The 23,841-nt window shown below is 44.5% G+C and overlaps 1 long non-coding RNA gene across 1 annotated transcript; it reads left to right on the top strand.

The window, feature by feature from the left end:
- Positions 1-16,006: 16,006 nt before the first annotated feature.
- Positions 16,007-19,599, top strand: LOC139360532 (uncharacterized). The gene is made up of 3 exons (XR_011617980.1): positions 16,007-16,359; positions 17,541-17,677; positions 19,470-19,599. It is a non-coding gene; the product is annotated as an uncharacterized lncRNA (long non-coding RNA).
- Positions 19,600-23,841: the final 4,242 nt, after the last annotated feature.

Genomic DNA, 23,841 nt, shown 5'->3' on the forward strand with positions numbered 1-23,841 from the left:
GTGTTATCATTATTCAACTTCCACTTATGAGTGAGAACATGTGGTATTTGGTTTTCCATTCCTGTGTTAGTTTGCTGAGGATGATGGAGGAAGGGGGTCAGTTTCAATTTTCCGCATATGGCTAGTCAGTTATCCCAGCACCATTTATTGAATAGAGAGTCCTTTTCCCGTTGCTTGTCTTTGTCAGGTTTATCAAAAATCAGATAGTTGTAGATATGCGGTCTTATTTCTGGGTTCTCTATTGTGTTTCATTGGTCTATGTGTCTGTTCTTGTACTAGTACCATGTTTTTTTGGTTACTGTAGCACTGCAGCATAGTTTGAAGTTGGGTAGCGTGATGTCTTCTGCTTTGTTCTTTTTGCTTAGGATTCTGTTGACTATTCAGGCTCTTGTTTTGTTCCATATCAATTTTAAAATACATTTTTCTTGTTTTGTGAAAAACGCCAGTGATAGTTTAACGGGAATAGTATTAACCCTACACGTTTACTTGGACAGTATGGCCATTTTAGCAATATTAACTTTTCCTATGCATAAGCATTGAATTTTTTTTATTTGTTTATATCATTTTTTTTTTTTTTTTGAGTTGGAGTCTTGCTCTGTGACCTAGGCTGAAGTGTAGTGGTGTGATCTTGGCTCACAGCAACCTTTGCCTCCCAGGTTCAACCGATTCTCCTTCCTCAGCCTCCTGAGTAGCTGAGATTACAGGCATGTGCCACCATGCCTGGCTAATTTTTGTATTTCTAGTAGAGATGTTTTCACCATGTTGCTCAAGCTGGTCTCGAACTCCTGACCTCATGATCTGCCAGCCTTGGCCTTCCAAAGTGCTGGGATTACAGGGGTGAGCCACCATGCCCTGCTCTGATTTCTTTGAGTAGTGGTTTATAGTTCTCCTTGTAGAGGCCTTTCACTTCCTTTGTTAGATGCATTCCTAGGTGTTTTATTCAATATGGTGATTGTGAATGGGAGTTTATTCAGGATTTTGCTCTCAGCTTGACTGCTGTTGGTGTATAAGAATGCTAGTAATTTTCGCACATTAATTTTGCATCTTGAGACTTTGCTAAAGATGTTTATCAGCTTAAGAAGCTTTGGGGTTGAGACGATGGGGTTTTCTACATATAGGATCATATTGTCTGCCATCAGGCATAGTTTAACTTCTTCTCTTTCTATTTGAATGCCTTTTATTTCTTTCTCTTGCCTGATTGCTCTGGCCAGAACTTCCAATACTATCTTAAATAGGAGTGGTGAGAGAGGGCATCCTTGTCTTGTGCCAGTTTTAATGGGGAATGCTTTCAGCTTTTGCCCTTTCAGTATGATGTTGTCTGTGGGTTTGTTATATGTGGCTTTTATTATTTTGAGGTACGTTTTTTCAATACCTAGCGTATTGAGAGTTTTTAACATGAATGGATGTTGAATTTTATTGAAAGCTTTTTCTGCATCTATTGAGATAATCATGTGGTTTTTGTCTTTAATTCTGTTTGTATGATCAATCACATATTGATTTGTGTATGTTGAACCAACTTTGCATCCCATGGATGAAGCCTACTTGATTGTGGTGGATAAGCTTTTTTTATGTGCTGCTGGATTTGGTTTGCCAGTATTTTGTTGAGAATTTTTGCATCAATGTTCGTCAAGAATATTGGCCTGAAGTTATCTTTTTGTGTGTATGTCTCTGCCAGGTTTTGGTACCACGATGATGCTGGCCTCATAGAAAGAGTTAGGAAGGAGACCCTCTGTTTCAAGTCTTTGAAATAGTTTCAGTAGGAATTTTACCAGCTCTTCTTTGTAAATCTTGTAGCATTCAGCTGTTAATCTTTCTGGTCCTGGGGTGTTTTTAGTTGGCTGGCTCTTTATTATTTCCTCAATTTCAGAGCCTGTTATTTATCTTCACAGGGATTCAATTTCTTCCTAGTTTAGTCTTGGGAGGGTGTATGTGTCCAGGAATTTATCCATTTCTACTAGATTTTCTATCTTATGTGCATAGAGGTGCTTATACTATTCTCTGATGGTTATTTTTATTTCTGTGGAGTCAGTGGTAATATACTCCTTATTATTTCTGATTGTGTTTATTTGAATTTTTGATCTTTTCTTCCTTATTAGTCTATCTAGTGATATATCTATATTATCAGATTTTTCAAAACAAACAAACAGCTCCTGAATTTGCTGATCTTTTGAACGGTTTCTCATGTCTCCATCTCCTTCAGTTCAGCTCTGATTTTGGTTATTTCTTGTCTTCTCCTGGCTCTAGGATTTCTTTGCTTTAGTTTCTCTAATTACTTTAGTTGTGATGTTAGGTTGTCAATTTGAGATCTTTCTAGCTTTTTGATATGGGCATTTAGTGCTATAAATTTTCTTCTTAACATTGCCTTAGCTGTGTCCCAGAGATTCTGGTATATTTTGTCTTTGTTCTTATTAATTTCAAAGAACTTCTTGATGTCTGCCTTAATTTCATTATTTACCCAAAGTCATTCAGGAACAGGCTATTCAATTTCCATGGGTATGGTTTTTAGTAAGTTTCTTAGTCTTGAGTTCTAATTTGATTGTGCTATGGTCTGAGACATGGTTTATTATGATTTCAGTTCTTTTGCATTTGCTGAGGAGTGTTTTCCTTGTCACTATGTGACCGATTTTAGACAAAGTGCCATGTGGTGAAGAGAAGAATGTATATTCTGCTGTTTGGGGTGGAGAGTTCTGTAAATATCTTTCACATCCATTTGATCCAGAGCTAAGTTCAGGTCCTGAATATCTTTGTTACTTTTCTGTCTCAATAATCTGTCTAATATTATCAGTGGGGCATTAAAGTCTCCCACTATTATTGTGTGGGGGTATAAGTCTCTTTGAAGATCTCTAGGAACTTGTTATAGAAGTCTGGTTGCTCCTGTGTTTGGTGCATATATATTTAGGATAGTTCATTCTTCCTGTTTAATTGAATGCTTTGCTATTATGTAATGCTTCTATTTGTCTTTTTTGATCTTTGTTGGTTTAAAGTCTGTTTTGTTGGAAACTAGGATTGCAACCCCTGCTTTTTTCTGTTTTCCATTTGCTTGGTAAAATTTCTTCCATTTCTTTATTTTGAGCCTATGTGTGTCATTGCGTGTGAGATAGGTGTCTTGAAGACAGCATACCAATGGGTCTTGGTCCTTTATCCACTTGCCACTCTGTGTCTTTTAATTGGGGGATTTCATCCATTTACATTTAAAGTTAGTATTTTTATATGTAAATTTGATCCTGTCATCTTGATGCTAGGTGGTTATTTTGCAGACTTGTTTATGTAGTTGATTTATAGAGTCACTGGTCTGTGTACTTCAGTGTGTTTTTGTGGTGGCTGGGAATAATTTTTTCTTTCCAAATCAGTGCTTCCTTCAGGAGGCAGATCTGGTGGTAGCGAATTACCTCAGCATTTGCTTGTCTAAAGGGAATGTTATTTCAACCTAGCTTAGGCTTACTTTTGCAAGATATAAAATTCTGGGTTAAAATTTCTTTTCTTTAAGAATATTAAATATTGGCCTGTAGTCTCTTTTGGCTTGCAGGGTTTTAACTGAGAGGTCTGCTATTAGTCTGATGGGCTTCCTTTCGTAGATGACCTGGCCTTTCTCTCTGGCTGCCCTTAACATTTATTTTTTTCATTTCAACTTTGTAGAATCTGATTTTTGTATGTCTTGGGTATGATCTTTTTATGGAGTATCTTACTGGGGTTCTCTGCATTTTCTGAATTTGAATGTTGGCCTGTATAGGAAGGTTGGGGACATTCTCATGGATCATATTCTGAAATATGTTTTCCAAATTAGTTCTAGTCTCACCAGCTCTTTCAGGTACACCAGTCAGTTACAGATTTGGTCTCTTTACATAATCCCATTTTTCTCAGAGGTTTTTTAAATTCCTTTTTAATCTTTCTTCTCTATTCTTGTCTGCCTTTCTTACTTCAGAAAGATAGTCTTCAAGCTCCAAGATTCTTTCCTCTGCTTGGTCTATTCTGCTATTAATACTTGTGATTGCATTATGAAATTATTGTATTGTGTTTTTCAGCTCTACCAGGTTGATTAAGTTCTTCTCTATCCTAGCTATGTTGTTTGTCAGCTCCTGCAATGTTTTATTATAATTTTTAGCTTTCTTGCATTGAGTTAGAACATCCTCCTTTAGCTCAGTGAAGTTCATTTATATTCACATTCTGGAGTCTACTTCTGTTATTTCAGCCATGTCAGCCTCAGCCCCATTCTGAACCCTTGCTGGAGAAGTAATATGGTTATTTGGAGAAGGGAGGGCTCTCTGGCTTCTTGAGTTTTTAGTATTCTTGTGCTGATTCTTTCTCACCTTTGTGTGCCTATCTACCTTTAATCTTTGAGGTTGCTGACCTATGAAAGGAGGTTTTTGTTTGTTTCTTTCTTTTTAACTATTTGGCCATTTTTTTATGTTCTGTTAAAAAATGAAGTTACTTTAAAAAAATTGTTTATTTCCATAGGTTATTGGGGGAATAGGTGGTGTTTCATTACATGAGTAAGTTCTTGAGTGGTGACTTGTGAAATTTTGGTGCACCCGTCACCCTAACAGTATACACTGTACCCAGTGTGTAGTCTTTTATCCCTCACTCCCTTCCCACCCTTTCCCCCTGAGTCCCCAAATTCCATCATGTCATTCTTATACCTTGGCATCCTTATAGCTTAGCTCTCTTTTTTTTTTTTTTTTTTTTTTTTTTTTGAGACGGAGTCTCGCTGTGTCTCCCAGGCTGGAGTGCAGTGGCGTGATCTCGGCTCACTGCAAGCTCCGCCTCCCGGGTTCACGCCATTCTCCCGCCTCAGCCTCCCAAGTAGCTGAGACTACAGGCGCCCGCCACCACGCCCAGCTAGTTTTTTTTTTTTTTGTATTTTTAGTAGAGACGGGGTTTCACCATGTTAGCCAGGATAGTCTCGATCTCCTGACCTCGTGATCCACCCGCCTCGGCCTCCCAAAGTGCTGGGATTACAGGCTTGAGCCACCGCGCCCGGCCAGCTTAGCTCTCTTATAAGTGAGAACATATGATGTTTGGTTTTCCATTCCTGAGTTACTTCACTTAGAATAACACTCTCCAGGCTGGGCATAGTGGCACACACCTATAGTCCCAGCACTTTGGGAGGCCGAGGCGAGCAGATTGCCTGAGATCAGGAGTTCGAGACCAGTCTGTATTTGGCCATTTTTTTTGTAGAGCTGCTGCAGTTAGTTGGGCATCTGTCCCAGTTCCTAGTTCTTGGATTTTTCAGTATCTGGAGGTATCACCAGTGAAGGCTGTAAAACAACAAATATAGCAGCCCACTCTTTCCCCTGGGAGCTCCATCCCCAGGGGAGGTGCAGACATGTTGTGGGCCCAAACACATTTGGAGGAGATGACTGGAGATCCCGGTTAGAAGGGCTCACCCAGCCAGAAGGAACAGAACTGGGGACCCACTTAAAGAAGCCGTCCAGCTCCACTTTCATAGAGCAGCCATGCTGTGCTGGGGTGCCATTTCTGCCCCTCATCAGGTTGGGCTCTCCCAAGCCTGGAGGCTGAAACAGCTATGTTGCAAAACAGCAAAGATGTTGGCCCACCCCACTCTCTAGGAACTCTGCCCCAAAACGTTTTCAAACCTCTGTTGCCCAGAGAACATCAGTGGGAGGAGCTGGGGGTCCTGGTTGGGAATTATCTCTCAGAGATGAGGAGCATATCAGAGTCCCACTTAAAGAAGCAGTCTGGTCACATTATGGTAGAGCCACTGTGCTATGCTGGGAGATTCCTTCTGACCTTTGATGATTTGGTCTCTCCTAAGCTCACAGGCTAGAATGGCTGAGTTGTCCAAACACCAAATATGGTGTCCCACTCCTCCCATTGGGCACTGCATCCCAGAGAGAAATAAAAACCCTGTCTACCAGAGAATATGGGAGGGGCCAGCTGGAGACCCTGATAGGAGGCCCCACCCTGAGACCAAAAAAAAGTGTCAGGGTTCCACTTAAAGAAACAGTCTGGCCACATTTTGGTGGAGCCACTGTGCTGTGCTGGGGGCTTCTTTCCATAGGCTGTCAGTTTTGTTTGGACTTTCCTAAACCCGCAGGCTAGAATGGCTGAGTCATCCAAACAGCGAATATGGCAGCCTGCGCCTGCCTCCAGGAACTCTGTCCCATCCCAGGTAAGTGCAATGCTGTTCCTGGGGAGTGGCTGGAATAGATATATGTAATGTCCATTTATGAGTAAGTCTTGTAAAAAAAAAAAAAAAAAAAAAAAAGTAAGTCAGAGGTCATTTCCCTACTTATTCTTCTTAGGGGAGGTGAATAAAATCAGCCCATTTACTCAGCCCTGATTATTTCAATCAGCCGATTAGCTCAACCCAGTTTATTCCAATTAGCCAATTAACTTGGTCTAGGTAATTCTAGGTAACCTGATCAGCCAATTAGCTCAGATCAGGTAAATCCAATCAGTCAATTACCTCATTCCAGGTGATTTCAATCAGCCAATTAGGTCAGCACTTTTGATTTCAATCAGTCAGTTAACTCAAACTAGGTTATTACAATTAGTTGATCCCAGGAGATTAAAATCAGCCAACTAGTTTAGCCCAGGTGACTCCAGTCAGCCAATATTTGAGCCCACATAGTTTTAACTGGCCAATAAGCTCAGCTCAGGTGATTTCAGTCAGTTAGATCAGCCCAGGTGGATTCAATCAGCCAGTTCTCTAAATTGCAACTATAGATTAATCAAGACGGGCCCCCAGTGGTGGATGAGAATAGCTCATGCATACAATGAGAAGGAAAGCAAGGTTCAGAAATGTTAACCTTCACAGAAAGTGTTACATGGCTTTACTATCAGTTTATTTCCCAGACCCTGGGTCAGGAGATTTTCTTCTCTTTTGCCTGGGCCCTGCATATGTTGCGTATTGTGACCTAATACTGGTCCCAACTTATAGTGTATGAGAGACTCCCACCTGGGCGATGTCCACCAGAAGCCTTGTGACCTATCTTTGCATCTCTCACCTAAGAGATGTGACTCTCCTTCTCCGCATTGATGCTGCTTATAGGAAAGATTGCTACATATCGTGGAACCCAGAAATGAGGTGATGTGTCTTTCATGCCTGGGTATTACCCAAAGGTCACAGTGTGACATAACACTGAGCCCTGAATCCTGGTGATGTGTTGCTGTTGGCTGTGCCCTGCTTTCAGTGGGGAATTGTAACATGTCCCTGGCTGAGAACCCAGGTGATGTGTCTCTTTTTCCTGGTTCCTTCTTTTAGAAAAGATTGTCACATATCTCTTGCCCAGCACTTATGTGATGTGACTCTTCTGTTTGCTCCCTACACACAGGTAGGATTCTGACATATATATTGGCTCAGTGCACAGGTGCGATAATGACTCTAATATTTTGAACTGGTTAAGAGGACAAATATTGTCTGTCATAGCTAAGTGTAGAAAAATGGGTAAGATCCTAGGTTTCCTTTCTGTACAAGGTTAAAAAGGTTACCACTCTCTCACATATTGTATAAAGCCCTTGGGTGGTAGAGAGAGTGTAGTGTCATCACAAGGTCCAGCATGCAGATGAGATTGTGTTGCTTGTGTGCTCACCCTGACAACCATTAGGATTGTCACCCTTACAGATGGACACAGTCCACCAGTGACGAACTTAATCTCACACATGGATGCAGTCCACAGTTAAAGTTGTGACATTCATTTGTGAATTTCTGTTCAGAGTTGTGATGGTGACTCATTTCTAAACCCAGCTCTGGCAGGTGAGGACTCTCCTATCTGGACCCAGCCAATTAGAAAGATGTCGACTGTCATACCTGGGCTTAAAGCTACAGACACTATCACGGGTCCATACCAGCACAAAGGATTTAGAGGAAATTGTGACTCCCACACATACCATATAAAAGCCCTTGGGTGATACAGAACATGTCTTAACATGGCCCTGAACAAAGGTAAGATTGTGACACTCTTACACACACACAGCAAACAGTAAAGATGATCATCCTTTCACAGCCCACTGTTGAAGTTCTGAATCTTATACCTGGAGACAGTCAAAAGTTGGAAAGTTGACTCTCATGAGTGGATCTGGTCCACAGGTTGACTGCTGTCTCTCAGACCAAAATCTAGCACACCCGTGAGACTGTGATTCTAATAAGGGAACACAGTACACAGAAAACATTGAGGCTCTCATGAGTTGATTCAGTCCATTGTAGAGATTGTGGCTTATGTATTTCCAAGCAACATACATTGACTCTCATACCTAGAATTTGGACATGTGTGGAATTTTTAATCTTATCCTTGGACCTTCTTGTAGGTGTGACATGTGCCTCTTCCCAGAACCCAAGTGATTTGACTCTCCTTGTGTGGGCCAGCCCACAGAAGGGATTGTGACACATCACTGAACTCAGAAGCTAGGTGATGTGACTCTACTCTTTCCTTGACAATGTCCACAGGGGCTTTGTGACATACTGGTAGACCTTGTCCCTAGGTGATGTAAGTCTTCTGTTCTGCCTTGATGATGTCTACAGGAAACATTGTGACGTATGGCTGGACCCAACACCAAGGTGATGTCAGTTTTTTGCCTTAGCGCTGCCTTCCAAAGGCATTATTACAAATTGCTTGGACTATTACCAAGGTGATTTGAGTTTCTTGCTTGGACCGTTCCCACAGTAGGCATTGTGACATATCACCTAGAAAATGTGACTCTTCACCTCTGCCTACACCCTGACCACAGAAATAATTGTGACATATCACTGGATCCAGAAACCAGATGATGTGTTTCTTTTGCCAGGACCTGGGTCATAGAAAATATTGTGACTTCTCTGTGGGTCTCTTACCTTGGTGATGTGACTCACTACCCTGCCTGGGGCCTTCGCTCAGAGGGTATTGTGACATATGGCTGGACCAAGCATTTAGGTGATGTGACCCTGCTCAACATCTTGGACTCTGACCGATAAGGAATTTTTATGTGTTGATGTGTGCTCTGCATCTAGGCGATGGGACTGTCCTCTCCTGTCTGGGCCCTGCACATATATTGTGTTGTGACACATTGCATGTTATCACACCTAGGTGATGCTGCTCTCTCACATAAGCCCTGCTCACCGAGGCATTATGACATCTTTTTTATGTCTGTTTCCTATGTGATGTGTCTCTCCTCTTCTGCCTGGGCCTTGCCAAAAGCGGGGATTGTGACATATTACTGGACACAGATTCTAGTTAACATGACGCTCCTCTTTTGTCTGGGCCCTGGATTTTTAGGATATTGTGACATATTTTTACACTAAACATCTAGCAAATAAAAGGCTCCTGCCTGGGGCCTGCCCACAGGAGACCTGTGACATACCACTACATCTATCACTTAGGAAATGTGGCTCTCCTCTTCTGTCTGCACCCCGTGCACAGGGGAGATGGTGACATATCACTGAACCAGGTAAGCAGGTGATGTAACTCTCCTCTCCTGCCTGGGCCCCACATATATTGTGTATTGTGAAATATGGCTGGATCCAACACCTAGGTGATGTGACTCTCCTGTGTGGGTCCTGCCCACGAGTTTATTATGGTGTGTCTTTTGTTCATCACTAGGTATTTCAAATTTTGTCTTCTGCCTAGGCCATGCCAAAAAAAAAAAAAAAAAGTATTATGACACATCACTGGAGCCAGCACTAGGTAATGTACCTTTGCTGATTGGGCCTAGCCACAGAAGACATTGTGACATATCGTTAGCCCCAGCAACCAGGTGAAGGGACTCTGCTGCCTTAGTCCTGCTTTCAGGAGGGGATTGTAACATATCGCTGGCTGAAAACACAGGTACTATGACTCTCTTGCTGGTCCCTATTGTCAGGAAAAATTATGACATAACCCTAGCCCAGCAACAACGTGATGTGACTCTCCTGCCTGGTCACTGCCCTTAGAGAAGGTTGTAAATATCTCCGGCACAGCACCCAGGTGGTGTGACTGTCCTGCTCACTCCCTCCTTACCCGATTGTGGGATTGTCACATATATCTTAGTTCAGTTTACAGGTGTCACAATGACTCTCATAACTTGAGCCAGCCAATATGAAAGATACTGTCTCTCTTAGTTGGGTTTAGGAAAATGGGTCAAATCCTAGGTGTCATTTTTGTATGAAGGTCATAGAGAACTACCCCTGTGTCACATTTCATAGAAAGCCCTTGGGTGGTACAGAGACTGTCAACACAGAGCCCAAGACACAGGTGAGGTTGTTTCTCATCATTTTCTCACTTGAACAAAGCCCATTATTGAGGTCCTGAATCTTACAGGTGGACACAGTCTACAGTTGAGATTGTGGCTATCATATGTAAACATGTGAGCACAGTTAGGATGGTGACTCATTTTAAGCTCAGCTCATGGGAAGGTGAAGATTCTTCATTCTGGACTCAGCTAATTGGAGAGATGTTGATTCTTATACTTGGGCTTAAGAGCACAGGAATGATCAAGATTCATACCAGCACAAATGCCTCCGAGCAGATTGAGGATCTCATGCATAAAGTATAAAGTCCTAGGGTGACGCATAAGTGAGATTCTGACACTCACCAAGTTGACAGAAAAAATTGTCATCTTCCCACGTGAACACAGCCCATTGTGAAGGCTCTGGATTTCCCAACCAAAAGCAGTCAAATGTTGGAAAATTGATTCTCATCTGTGAATCTGGTCCACAGATAGGTTGATGACTCTAAGACCAATATTCAGCACACCTATACAGCTGTAACTCACTCAGATAAAACAGCACACAGGGAAGATTGTGCCTCTAGTGCACAGATCCAGTTTATTGTTGAGATGAACTCATGTAGTTAGACCCAACGTATATGAGGTGTTAACTCACACACTTAGAAACAGGACATGTGCTGGATTGTAAATATCATTCTATGACCTTCCTACAGGTGTAAATGTGATATATGCCTCTGGCCAGCACCTGAGTGATTTGATCTGTAGTCTGGACCCAATCCACATACAGGATTGTGACTTCTTGTTGGACACATCACCTTCTTGATGTGACCCTATTATCCTGCCTTGGCGCTGCCCACAGGGGACACTGTTGGGACTCACTTCTGCGTGGTTCCTGCTCACAGAGGGGATTGTGACCTATGACTGACCCAGCACCGAGCTGATGTGACTCTTCTTCTTCTTTTTATGTTCTTGCCTCAGGGGAGATTGTGATGTATCACTGGGCCTGGAAGCCCAGGTGATGTGTCTCTCCTTCATGTTCCTGCTAACAGAGAACATTGTGATTTACTGCTGGGCTCAGCATCCAGGTGAGGTGACTTTGCTGCCCGTGTCCTGCTTTCAGGAGGGGATTGTAACTTATCTCTAGCCCAGGTGAGATGGTGACACTCTTATGCACACAAAGCTCATAGTAAAGATTTTCATTCTCGCACATGAACTCAGCTTACTGCTGAGGTTCTGAATCTCACATTAGGAGGAAGTTAAAAGATGGATAATTGACTCTCATACATGGATGTAATTCACAGGTGGGTTGGTGAATTTCAGACTATGACTCCATGAATAAGACACATTGCACATAAGGAACTGAAGTTCTCATGCACAGATTCAGTCCATTGCTGATACTGTAAATTTTGTACCCAGACCCAACATACAAGAGGTGTTTGCTCTCATACCCAGAATAGGGACATGTGTAGGATTTTTAATCTTATCCTTGAACCTACCTGCAGCTCTGATTGTGACATACACTTCTTTCAGGCACCTGAGTGAGGATGTCACAATAAAGACATACACCCTAGGTGTTAGGTCCAGGAACGTCACATGGAGTTGTGACATATTCCTGCCCTTAGCACCTAGGGTATATGTTTTTTATTCTTCTCTCTTGGCATTGCCCAAATTGCATCTTGTGACATATGGCTAGATTAAAACCCAGGTGATGTAAGTCTCCTGCCTAGATTCTGCCTACAGGGGGAATTGTGACATATTTCTGGACCCATTATCTATTTGATGTTATTCTCCTCTCTTACTTGGTATTTGCCAGCAGGTGGCATTGTGACATATCTCTGGGCCCACCTAGGTAATGTGACTCTTCTTTTCTTCCTGGGCTCTGATCACAGAAGGGGGGGTAACTTATCCCTGGACACAGCCCACAGGAGATGTGATTCTTCTGCCTAGTTCCTGTCCATAAGGATAACAGATACACACATTTTGATGTATCTCTGCAACCATAAACTAGATTATGTGACCCTCCTTTATTTCCAGAGACCTGTCCACAGTGTGACTTGTGACATATCACTTGGCACAGCATCTATGTTATGTGACCCTCCTCTTATACCTGGGCCCTGCTCACTAAGGTTGTTGTAACATATGGCTGGCCGCAGCCCCTAGGTTATTTTTCTCTTCTCTTATTCCTGAGCCTTACCCACAGGAGGCATTTTGACATATTTCTGGAACTCTCCCCAGATGATGTGACTCTTTTGCCTGGGCTCTTTTTTCATGGTGTATTGTGCCATATTTTTGGGTCCAACAGCAAGGTAATATAACTCTCCTGTACTGCTTGGGCTGTGCCCAAGAAGAGATTGTAATGTATTGCTGGGCACAGCACCTAGGTGATGTGACTGTCCTCTCCTTTCCGGGCTCTGCATACATTCTGTATTGCAAAATATGCAGCACCTATGTGGTGTGACTCTCCTCTCGTGTTTGAGCTCTTCCCACTAGAGTGATTGTGACATATAGATCAGCCCACCTATTAGGTTATGTAACTTCCATTTTCATTCTGATCTTTACCCACACAGAGAATTGTGACATATTTCTAGGCCACTCAACTACATGATGTTACCCTTTTACCTGGGCCCTCCTCTCAGGGGTCAGGTATTGCTGGACCTAAAGCAGATGGTGTGACTCTCCTCTGCTGCCTAGCCTTTGCTCAATAAAAGATTGTAATGTTTCAATGGATTCAAGACCTAAATGATGTAACTATTATCTCTTGCCTGAGCCCTGAATACGTTGTGTATTGTGACATATGGCTGGGTCCAACATCTAGGTGATGTGACTCTCTTGCACGGGCAAGACATATCTCCGGCTACATCAATTATTTGATGTGACTCTGCTGTTTTATGTGGACTTTGCCCATAGAACAGATAGTGACGTATCTCTGGGCCAAGTAACTAGGTGTTGTGACTCTTCTCTTTTGCCTGTGCCAGGCCCACAGAAGGGATAATGAATTATCACTAGACCCAGCACACAAGCAATGTCATTCCTCTGCCTGGTTATTGTCCACAAGGGCCACTGTGGCATATCTCTGGGCTCATGACGTAGGTGATATGATTCTTGTTTTCTTTGTTGGACCTGCCCACAGTGGTAATTGTGACATATTGCTTGCTGCAGCACCTACATGATATTACTCTCCCCTCTTGCCTGAGCCCTGCCCACTGGTGTGACTGTGACAGATAGATGAGCACTGACTCTATGTTATGTGATGCTTCTCTTTTTTTCTAGCCCTACCAGGGACATTGCTACATATTTCCTGTCCCCTCACCAAGGTGATGTGACACTTCTGGCCAGGCCTTTCTCTCAGGAAGTATTATAGGAATTTTTTGTACCTGGCACCTAAGTAATGTGACTCTTCTCTACTTCTTGGACTCTGCTCAAGCAGGCATTGCGATGTATCCCTGGACACAGGACCTAGGGGATGTTACTCTCCTCTCCTGCCTGGGCCCGGCATACATTGGGTATAGTAATATATGGCTGAACCCAACAAGTAGGTGATGTGACTCTTCTCCATGAGCCCTGAAGACAAGGGTATTAGATGATACAATTTACTCATCACCTAGGAGATGTGACACATTATTGTTGCCTGGGACCTGCCAAATAAGAAGATTGTGACATATTGCTGGCCTCAGCAAACAGATGATGAGTCTCTCGTAATTGGGCCTTGCCCACAGAAAGCATTTTGACACATCGCTGGGCCCATTACCGAGGTAAGGTGACTCTGCAGCCTGCACCCTGCTTTCAGGAGGGGATTGTAACATATTCCTCGCTGAGTACCCAGGTGATGTGACTCTTCTGCCTGGTCCCTGGTGTCAGGGAAGATTGTGATATATTCCTGGCCCAGAACACAGGTGAATATTTCACAATATTCACATCACAGGTGATGTGACTCTCCTGTTTGCTCCCTACCCACAGGTAAGACTGTAACATATATCTTGGTCCAACTAACAGTTGCAATAATGATTCTCATGCCACACGTCAGCCAACAGAAAGGATACTGTCTGTTTTAGCTGGGATTAGAGAAACGGGTAAGATCCCATGTCTCCTCTTTGTATGAAGGTTATAGAAAATTATTACTTTCTCACACATTGTGCAAATCCCTAGTGTGGAACAGAATGCCATCACAGAGACCGGCATCCAAATGAGATTGTGTTTCTCATATTCTCACCCTACCATCCATTAGGATTTTCACCCTTACATGTGGACAGAGCCCACAGGTGAGGTCCTGACTCTCACAAGTTGACACAGACCACAGCTGGAATTGTTTCTGTCATATGCTACAGTTGGGATGGTGACTCCTTTCTTCCTTCCTTCCTTCCTTCCTTCCTTCCTTCCTTCCTTCCTTCCTTCCTTCCTTCCTTCCTTCCTTCCTTCCTTCCTTCCTTCCTTCTTTCCTTCCTTCCTTCCTTCCTCTCTCTCTCTCTCTCTCTCTCTCTCTCTCTCTCTTTCTTGAGGCAGAGTCTCGCTCTGTTGCCCAGGTTGGAGTGCAGTGGCACAATCTTGGCTCACTGCAAGCTCTGCCTCCCGGGTTCACGCCATTCTCCTGCCTCAGCCTCCTGCATAGCTGGGACTAGAGGCACCTGCCACCATGCCCGGCTAATTTTTTTTTTTTTTTTGTATTTTTAGTAGAGACGGGGTTTCACCGTGTTAGGCAGGATGGTCTCTATCTCCTGACCTCGTGATCTGCCCGCCTTGGCCTCCCAAAGTGCTGGGATGATAGGCGTGAGCCACCACGCCCGGCCAGGTGACTCATTTCTAAACCTAGTTCATAGTTAGGTGAGGACAGTCCTATTTGGACCCAGCCAATTGGAGAGAAGTTGACTCTCTGACAAGGGCTTAGGGTAAAAATTATAACCATGGCTCCATACCAGCAGGGAGGTCTCAGAGCATATCGAGACTCTCATGCAGAAAGCCCTCAGGTGCTACAAAGTGTTTCCTGACAAGGCACAGCACAGGTGATATTTTGACACTTGTATGCACATCCACTTGACAATAAAGGCGGTCATACTGCCATGTGAACATGGCCAACTTTTGAGGTTCTGAATGTCACATTTGGAGGCAGTGGAAACTTGAAAGAGTGACTGTTATATGTGGATCCAGTCCACAGGTGGGCTGGTGACTCTCAGACCAAGATTCAGCCCACCTGTGAGGCTGCGACTCTACTAAGGAGGCGTAGTGCACAGAAGAAAGCGAGCTTCTCACGCACAGACCCAGTACAGCATTGAGATTGTGACTCATGTATTTAGACCCAACATAGACGAGATGTTGACTCCCATACTTAGAATTGGGTCATGTGCAAGAATTTTAACTTTATCCCTGTATCATTCTGCATGTGAGATTGTGTGACATATGCCTCTGTCCAGGAACTAAGTGATTTGACCCTTCTGCGTGTGCCCAACCCACAGATGGAATTTTGACATCTTGCTAGACCCAGAACCTTCATGATGGGACGCTAGTCCACTGCCTTGGCACTGCCCACAGACAGCATTGTGACATATCACTGTCACTAGGCCTTATATCCAGTTAATGTGAGTCTACCCTTCTCTTTTGTCACTGTGCACAGAAGGCGTTGTGACATTGGGCTCCATGCCCAAGTTATGTGATTCTCCTGCCTGTACCCTGCCCACATGGCCCATTGTGATATATTGCTGGGTCCAGAACCCAGGTGATGTAACTGTCTTGCCTTGGCCCTGCCTACAGGAGGCACTGTGACATCTCTGCACCCATTAGCCAGGTGACGTGACTCACTTCTGCCTGATCTCTGCTCACAGGGAATATTGTGACCTATCACTGGGCCCAGCATTGAGTTGATGTGAATCTTCTATTCTTTTTTAGGTAATGCCTGCAGGAGAGTTGTGATGTGTCTCTGGACCCAATGGTAAGGTGATGTTACACTTTTGCCTTGGTCCTTACCTCAGAAAGCTTTGTGACATATTGCTGGTCTCAGCACCAAGATGATGTGAGTCTCTTGCCTGGACACTGCCCACAGGGGGCACTATGACATATCTCTAAGTTCATGAACTATTTGATGTGACTCTTCTCACTTACTTGGGCTTTGCGGTTAGAAGAGATTGCCAGTTGTCTCTGATTCCAGCAGCCAGGTGTTGTGACTCTCCTCGTTTGCCTGTGCTATGCCCACAGAAGGTGGAGTGAATTATCCCTAGGCCCTACATACAGGTGATGTGATTCTACTGCCTGGCCATTGCCCACATGGGTCACTGCAACATATCTCTGGGCCCATTACCTAGATGGTGTAATGCTCCTTATTTTTCTGCTTCTCTTCCCAGTAGGGATTGTGACATATTCCTTCAACCAACATTTATGGGATATGGTTCTCTTCTCATCCCTGGACTCTGACTGCTGTTGTAATTTTAACATAGGGCTGGGCTCATCTGTCTAAGCTATGTGACTCTCTTCTTTTTTCCTAAGCCCTACCCACAGGGAGCATTGGTACACAGCTCTGGGCCCTTCACCAAAATGATGTACTCCTCATTCTTTTTTTTTTTTTTTTTTTTTTTTTGAGACGGAGTCTTGCTCTGTGCCCCAGGCTGGAGTGCAGTGGCGCGATCTCGGCTCACTGCAAGCTCCGCCTCCCGGGTTCACGCCATTCTCCTGCCTCAGCCTCCCGAGTAGCTGGGACTACAGGCGCCCGCCACCTCGCCCGGCTAATTTTCTTGTATTTTTAGTAGAGATGGGGTTTCACAGTGTTAGCCAGGATGGTCTCGATCTCCTGACCTCGTGATCCGCCCGTCTCGGCCTCCCAAAGTGCTGGGATTACAGGCTTGAGCCACCGCGCCCGGCCAATACTCCTCATTCTTGGGCTCTTCCCTCAGTGAGTATTGTGACATATTGATGGACTCAGCGCCTAGGTGAGGTAACTCTCTTCTACTTCTTGGGCTCTGACCAAGGAGGTATTGTGATGTATCGCTGAGCCCTGAACCTAGGTAATGTTACTCTTTTCTCCTGCCTGAGCTCAGCCTAGATTGTGTAATGTGACATACGGCCTGTCTTTTACAACTATGTGATGCACCTCTTCTGCATGAGCCTTGCCCGCCAGTGTATTATGCCTTATCGTTTTGTTTATCACCTGGATGATGTGACACTTTTTTTTTTTTTCTGTCTGGGCCCTGCTAAAGAGGGTTATTATATCATATCAGTTGGCTCAGCATCTATGTGATGTGACTCTTCTTTCTTCTAGGCCCCAAACATTTGGTGTATTGTGAAATAACGCTGGGTCCAACACCTAGAAAATAAGAGGCTCCTGCCTGGGCCCTGCCCACAGGGGGCCTTGTGACATATATCTGCATACACTACTTAGGAAATGTGACTCTTCTTTTCTGCCTGGACCCTCCTAACAGAAAAGATTATGATACGTCACTGGACCCCGCAACAAGGTGAAGAGTCTCTTTTGACTGGGTCTTGAATACATAGATCGTTGTGACATATTGCTGAGCCCTCAGAGATGATTGTGACATACATCTGGCCCCAAACCCAGGTAATGTTACTCTCCTGCTTACTCCCGATCCAGAGGAGTGATTGTCACATGTATCTTGGCCCAGCTCACTGGTGCGATGATGACTGTCATACCTTCAATTTGCCAATTAGAGAGATACGCTCTCTTATAGCTAGGCTTAGGGAAAAAGGTAAGATTCTGGATGTCCATTTTCTACAAAGGTCACAGAGGTTTACCACTCTCTTGCATATTGTGTAAAGTCCTCAAGTGGTACAGAGAGTGTCGTCACAGGTCCAAGGACACAGGAGATGCTGTATTCCTGAAATGCACACCCTGTCAGTCCTTAAAATTGTCATCCTCACAATGGACACAACCCACTGGTGAGATCCTGAATCTCACACGTAGACACAGTCTACAGATGGAATTGTGTTAGTCATATGTGAACATCTGGCCACAGATGGGATAGTGACCCATTTCTAAACCCAGCTCATAGGCAGATGAGTACTCTTCTATTTAGACCCAGCCAACTGGGGAGGTGTTGACTGTCATACCTGAGCTTAGAGTGACACATACAAACATGGGCCCATATCAGCATGAAGGTCTTAATGCAGATTGCAACTCTCATGCATATCATATTGTATTAGTTCATATTCACACTGCTATAAAGAACTGCCCAAGACCAGGTAATTTATGTAGAAAAGAGGTTTAATTAACTCACAGTTCCACATGCCTAGGGAGGCCTCAGAAAACATACATTTATGGCAGAAGAGGAAGCAGGGACATTCTTCACAAGGTGGCAGGAGGAAGAAAGTGAATGAAGGAGGAAATTCTTACACTTATAAAACCATCAGATCTGAGAATTCACTCACTTTCACAAAAACAGCATGGGGGAAACTGCCCCATGATCCAACTACCTTCCTCCCTTGACACGTGGAGATTACAATTGTAGATGAGATTTGCGTAAGGACATAGAGCCAAACCATATATCGCATATATTTTTTGGGTGGTACAGGGAGTGTGCTAACAGCCTAGCTCAAAGGCGAGATTGTGACAGTAGTAAGCAGACACAGTCAAGAGTAAAGATTGCTGTCCTCTCACATGACCATGGCCCACTGTTGAGGTTTTGAATCTTATATCTAGAGGCAGTCAAAAGTTGCAATGTTGACTGTCACACATGAATTTGTTATGCATGGATTTGGTGACCCTCAAACCATCATTTAGCACATGTGTCAGGCTGTGACTTATCTAAGGGGACACAATGCCCAGAAAACATTGAGAAGCTGCTGCACAGATCCAGTTCACAGTTGAGGTTGTGACTCACGTACTTCACACAACATACAAGACATGTTGACTCTCAGACCTAGAACCAGAACATGTGAGGGACTGGTAATCTCATCCCTGGATTTGTTGAAGGTGTGATTGTGACATACGCCTCTGCCAAACACCTGATTTGACTCTCCTGCCTGGGCTCGGTTCACAAATAGAATCGTGATATATAGTTGGACCCAGCACCCAGGTGAGATGACTCTATTCTCCAGCCTTGGTGCTTCTTACAGGAGGCATTGTGACATACCACTGGGACTTGCACTCAGGTGATATAAGTTTTCTCTCCTACCTTGGCGCTGCCCACAAGGGGCATTGTGACATATTGCTCATTTTAACACCCAGGTGATGTGACTCTTCTGCCTGGGCCCAGCCTAAAGGGGGGATGGTGACATCTCTCTGCACTTATCACCCAGGTAATGTACTCTTGCCTGGTTTCTGCTCACAGGAGGGATGGTGACATATCTCTGGGCTCAGCACCTAGCTAATGTGACACTTCTCTTCTTCCTAGGTTCTGCCCACAGGGGAGATTTTTGCACATATGCTGGGCCCAGCTTTAAGATGTTACTCATTTGCCTTGGCCCTGTCTTCAGAAGGTAATGTGACCTATTGCTGGGCCCAGGACCAAGGTGATGTGACTTTCTTGCCTTGACTCTGTCAAGAGGAAACATCATGACATATCTCTGGGCCCATAAAATATTTAATGTGTCTTTCTTTTCTTACCAGGGTTTTGCTTATAGAAGAGATTGTTACATATCTCTGTGCCCAGCATCTAAATGATGTGACTCTCCTCATCTGCCTGGGCCATGTCCACAGATGAAAACTTGACTTTTCCCTGGGCCCAGCACACAGGCAATCTGATTTATTTCTCCTAGTCTCTTTCTACAGGGGGTGATTGTGAATTATCTCTTAGCCCATCAACTATTTGATGTTAATCTCTTCTCTTACCTGGGCTTTGGCCATAGGGGATGTTGCAACATATCTCATGGGCCAGCATGTAGGAGATGACACTCTTCTCTGATTATTGCTTTGCTCACCACTTACTTGATGTGACTCTCCTCTCATGCATCATCCCTGCCCCTTGGGGTGATTGTGAAAAATAGCTGGCTGTAGCCTATAGGATATATAACTTTCCTCTTCTTCCTGAGCCCTGCCCATGGAAGGCATTGTGCCGTATCTCTGGGGCTCTCGCCTAGGTGATGTGGCTCTCCTGCTTTGGTCTTCCTCTCAGAAAGTATTGTTATGTATTGGTGGACCTAGAACCTAGGTGATGTGACTCTCCTCTACTGTATGGTCTCTGATGAAAAAGAGATTTTGATGTATCACTGGGCCCAGCACCTAAGTGTTGTGGCTCTCTGCTCTCTCCTAGGCACTGCATACATTGTGTATGGTGAAATATGGCTGGATTCGAAACCAAAATAATGCAACTCTTTTGCATTGACAATGTCCACTGTTGTATTACCACATATCTTTTCCTTTAACTCTGAAATTGAGCTCTGAAATAATCTGGATTTTTTAACTTTGTGCCCATCTCTCCTGTTGAGTTTAAACTTTAATCCAAAAGCCATGACAATAGTCATAATTACTGTCACAAAGTGACAACTTTTTACCTCCTCCTCCTCTTCTCTTCCTCCTTTCCATCTCCTCCTTTCCTTTTCCTCTTCTCCTCCTCTCCTCATCTCTTCTTCTTCCCTTCTTCATGTTCTCCTCCTTTTCTTTTTCTCCTTTCTCCCCTCCTCTTCTTCCTCACCTCCTCTTCCACTTCTCCTCTTTCTTTCTTCCTCCTCCTCTCCTTTTCTTCCTCTCATCTTTCTCCTCTCCTCCTCTTGCACCTCCTACTCTCCTTCATCTCCTCCTCCTCATTTTTTCCTCCTCTTTCTCCTCTCTTTCTCTCCTCCTCTCCTCCTTCTGCTCCTTTCCTCCTTCTCATTTTCTCCTCTTCTCCTCTTCGCCTCCTCCTTCAATTCTGCTCCTCTACCCTCTTCCTCCTCCTCTCCTCATCTCTTGCTCTCCATTTTCTCTTCCTTCCCGTCTTCTCCTCCTCCTGTCTTCTCCTCTTCTCTCCTTTCCTCTTATTTTTCTCCTCTTCTTCCTCATTCTCCTCATCCTCCACTCCTTTTTCTCCTATTTCTCCTCTCCTCCTCCTCTCTTCATCTCCATTTCCTTCTCCTCCTCTCCTTCTTTTTCTCCTCCTGTTCCTCTTTCTACTTTTCTCCTCCTACTCCTCTCCTCCTACTACTCCTCTTCTCCTTCTTTTCTCCTCCTTCTTCTCCTCTCCTCTTCCTACTACTACTCCTCTTCTCCTTCTTTTCTCCTCCTTCTTCTCCTCTCCTCTTCCTACTTCTCCTCCTATCCTATTCCTCCTCTCCTCCTCCTTCCCAAACCTCTCCTCCTCCTTCCCCAAACCTCCCCTCCTCTGTCTCCACTCCTACTCCTACTACTCATCTTTTACTCCTCATCCTCTCCTCCTTCTTCTCTCCTCCTCCTTTGCTTATTTTCATCCTCTTCCTTCTTCTCCTGTCTTCTTCCTTCTTCTCTCTCCTTTCTGCTCTTTTTACTTCTCCTCTCCTCCTCATTCTTTTCTCCCCCTCCTCCTTCTCTTCTCCACCTCCTTCTTATTCCTCCTCCTTCTCCCTTCTCCTCCTCCTCTCCTCCTCCTCCTTCTTCTTTCTTCCTCTTTCTTTTCTCTTCCTTCTACTCCTTCTTCTACTCTCCTCCTTCTTCTCCTCTCTTCCTCATCCTCCTCTCCTTTTCCTCCTCTCCTTCTCCTTCTTCTCCTCCTCTTCCACTCCTCCTCCTTCTCTTCTCCTCCTTTCCCTCTCCTCCTTTCTCCTTTCCTTCTTATTTTAATCTCCTCCTCCACCTCCTTCTCTTCTCTATTTTTCTCTGCCCCTCCTTCACCTCTTCTCTTCCTCCTTCTCATCTTTTACCCCTCTTTCTCTTCTACTTCTTCTCCTCTCCTTCTTTCCTTTCCTTTCTCCTCTCCTCCTTCTCCTCTCCTCCTTCTCCTCTCCTCCTCTTCTTCTCTCCTCTTTCTCCCTTTTCTCCTTTCCTTCTCCTCTCCTCCTCTGCATTCTCCTCCTCTTCCTCCTTCTCTCCTCCTCCTTCACCTCTTCTCCTTCTCCTACTCATCCTTTACTCCTCTATCTTCTTCTTCTCCTCTCCTCCTTTCTTTTTCTTTCTCCTGTTCTTCCTTCTCCTGTCCTCTTCTCTCCTCTTTCTCCTTCTTTTTTCTCCTCTCCCTTTCCTCTCCTCCTCCACCTTCTCCTCTCTTCCTCCTCCTCCTTTTCTCCTCTCCTCCTCTTTCTCCCTTCCTCCTCCTTCTCTTTCCTCCTCATCTCCTCCTCCTCCCCTTTCCTCACCCTGTCTTCTCTTCCTCTTTGTCTTCTCCTCCTTCTCCTCATCTCCTCTTCCTCCTTCACTCCTTTTTTTCCTCTCCTCCTTCTCTTCTCCTCTCCTTTCCCTCCTCTTCCTCCTACTCCTTCTTCTAGTTTCCTCCTCCCCCTCTTCCTCCTCTCCTCTTCCTCCTCTTTCTTCTCCTCCTCCACTCCTACATTTTTCCTCTTCTCCTCCTTCTCCTCTCCTCCTCCTCTCACCCTCTCAATTTCCTCCTTCTCCTTCTCTCCTCCTCCTACTTTTCTCTTTTTCTCCTTTCCTCCTCCTTCTCCTCTCCTTCCCCTCCTTTTCTTCTTTTTCTCTCTTCCTCCTCTGCTCCTCCTTCTCCTCTCCTCCTCTTCTCCTCCTTCTCTCTTCCTCATTCTCCTCACCTCCTCCTCCCCTTAACCTCTTCTCCTACTCCACCTGTCCTACAACTACTCACCTTTTACTCCTCCTGCTCTCCTCTTTCTTTTCCTCTCCTCCTTTAATTTTCCTATTCCTCCTTCTCCTCTCCTCTTTTTTCTCCTCTCCTTCTTCTCTCATCCTCCTCATCTCCTCCTTCTCCTCCTCTTTTTCCTCTTTCCCTCCTCTTCTCCTCATTCTGCTCTCCTCCTTTTCCTCCTAAACATCTCCTCCTCCTCCTATTCATCTTTTACTCCTCCTCCTCTCCTCCTTCTTATCCTCTTCTCCTTATTTTCCTCCTCCTCTTCCTTTTATCCTCTTCCTTCTTTTCTCCTCTTCCTTTTACTTCTCCTCTACTCCTCCTCCTTCTCCTCTCCTCCTCCTTTTTGTCTCTCCTCCTTCTCTTATCCTCCTCCTTTTCTTCTTTTTCTACTCTCTTCATCTCCTCTTCCTTATCCACTCGTCCTCCTTCTTCTCTCCTTTTCTCCTCCTACTTCTACTCTCCTCCTTTTCTCCTCCTCCTGTCCTCCTTCTCCACTCCTCCTTTTTCTCCTCTTCTCCTCCTCCTTCTCTACTTCTCCTTTCTTCCCTCTCTTCTCCTCATTCTCTTCTCTTTGTCCTCCGCCACTTCTACTCCTACTGATATTTTACTGCTCCTCCTCTTCTTCTCCTCTCCTTTCTTTTTCTCCTCCTCCTTCTCTTCTCTCCTCTTCCTCCTTCTTTTATTCTCTTCTCCTTTTCCTCTCCTCCTCTTCCTTCTTCTCTTTCTTCTTTCCATTTTCTCCTCCTCCTTCTCCTTTCCTACTCCTCCTTCTCCTTTCCTCCTCCTCTTTCTCCTGTTCTCCTCCATCTCCTTCCTCTTCCTCTCCTCCTCACTCCCTCTTCTCCTTCTCTTTTCTTTCTCCTTGTCTCCTCCTCTCCTTTTCCTTCTTCATTCCTCCTTTTGTCCTCTCCTCCTACTCCTTCTTCTACTCTCTTCCTCCTTTTTCTTCTCTTCTCCTCCTTCCCCTCTCTTCCTCCTCTCCTCCTATGCTCCTTCTCTTCCTCCTTAACTCCTACTTGTTTTCCTCTCCTTCTCCTTCTTGTTCTCTTCTTCTTCTCCT

Source organism: Macaca nemestrina, chromosome 20 (genome assembly GCF_043159975.1).
Source record: "Macaca nemestrina isolate mMacNem1 chromosome 20, mMacNem.hap1, whole genome shotgun sequence".
NCBI classification, from domain to species: domain Eukaryota; kingdom Metazoa; phylum Chordata; class Mammalia; order Primates; family Cercopithecidae; genus Macaca; species Macaca nemestrina.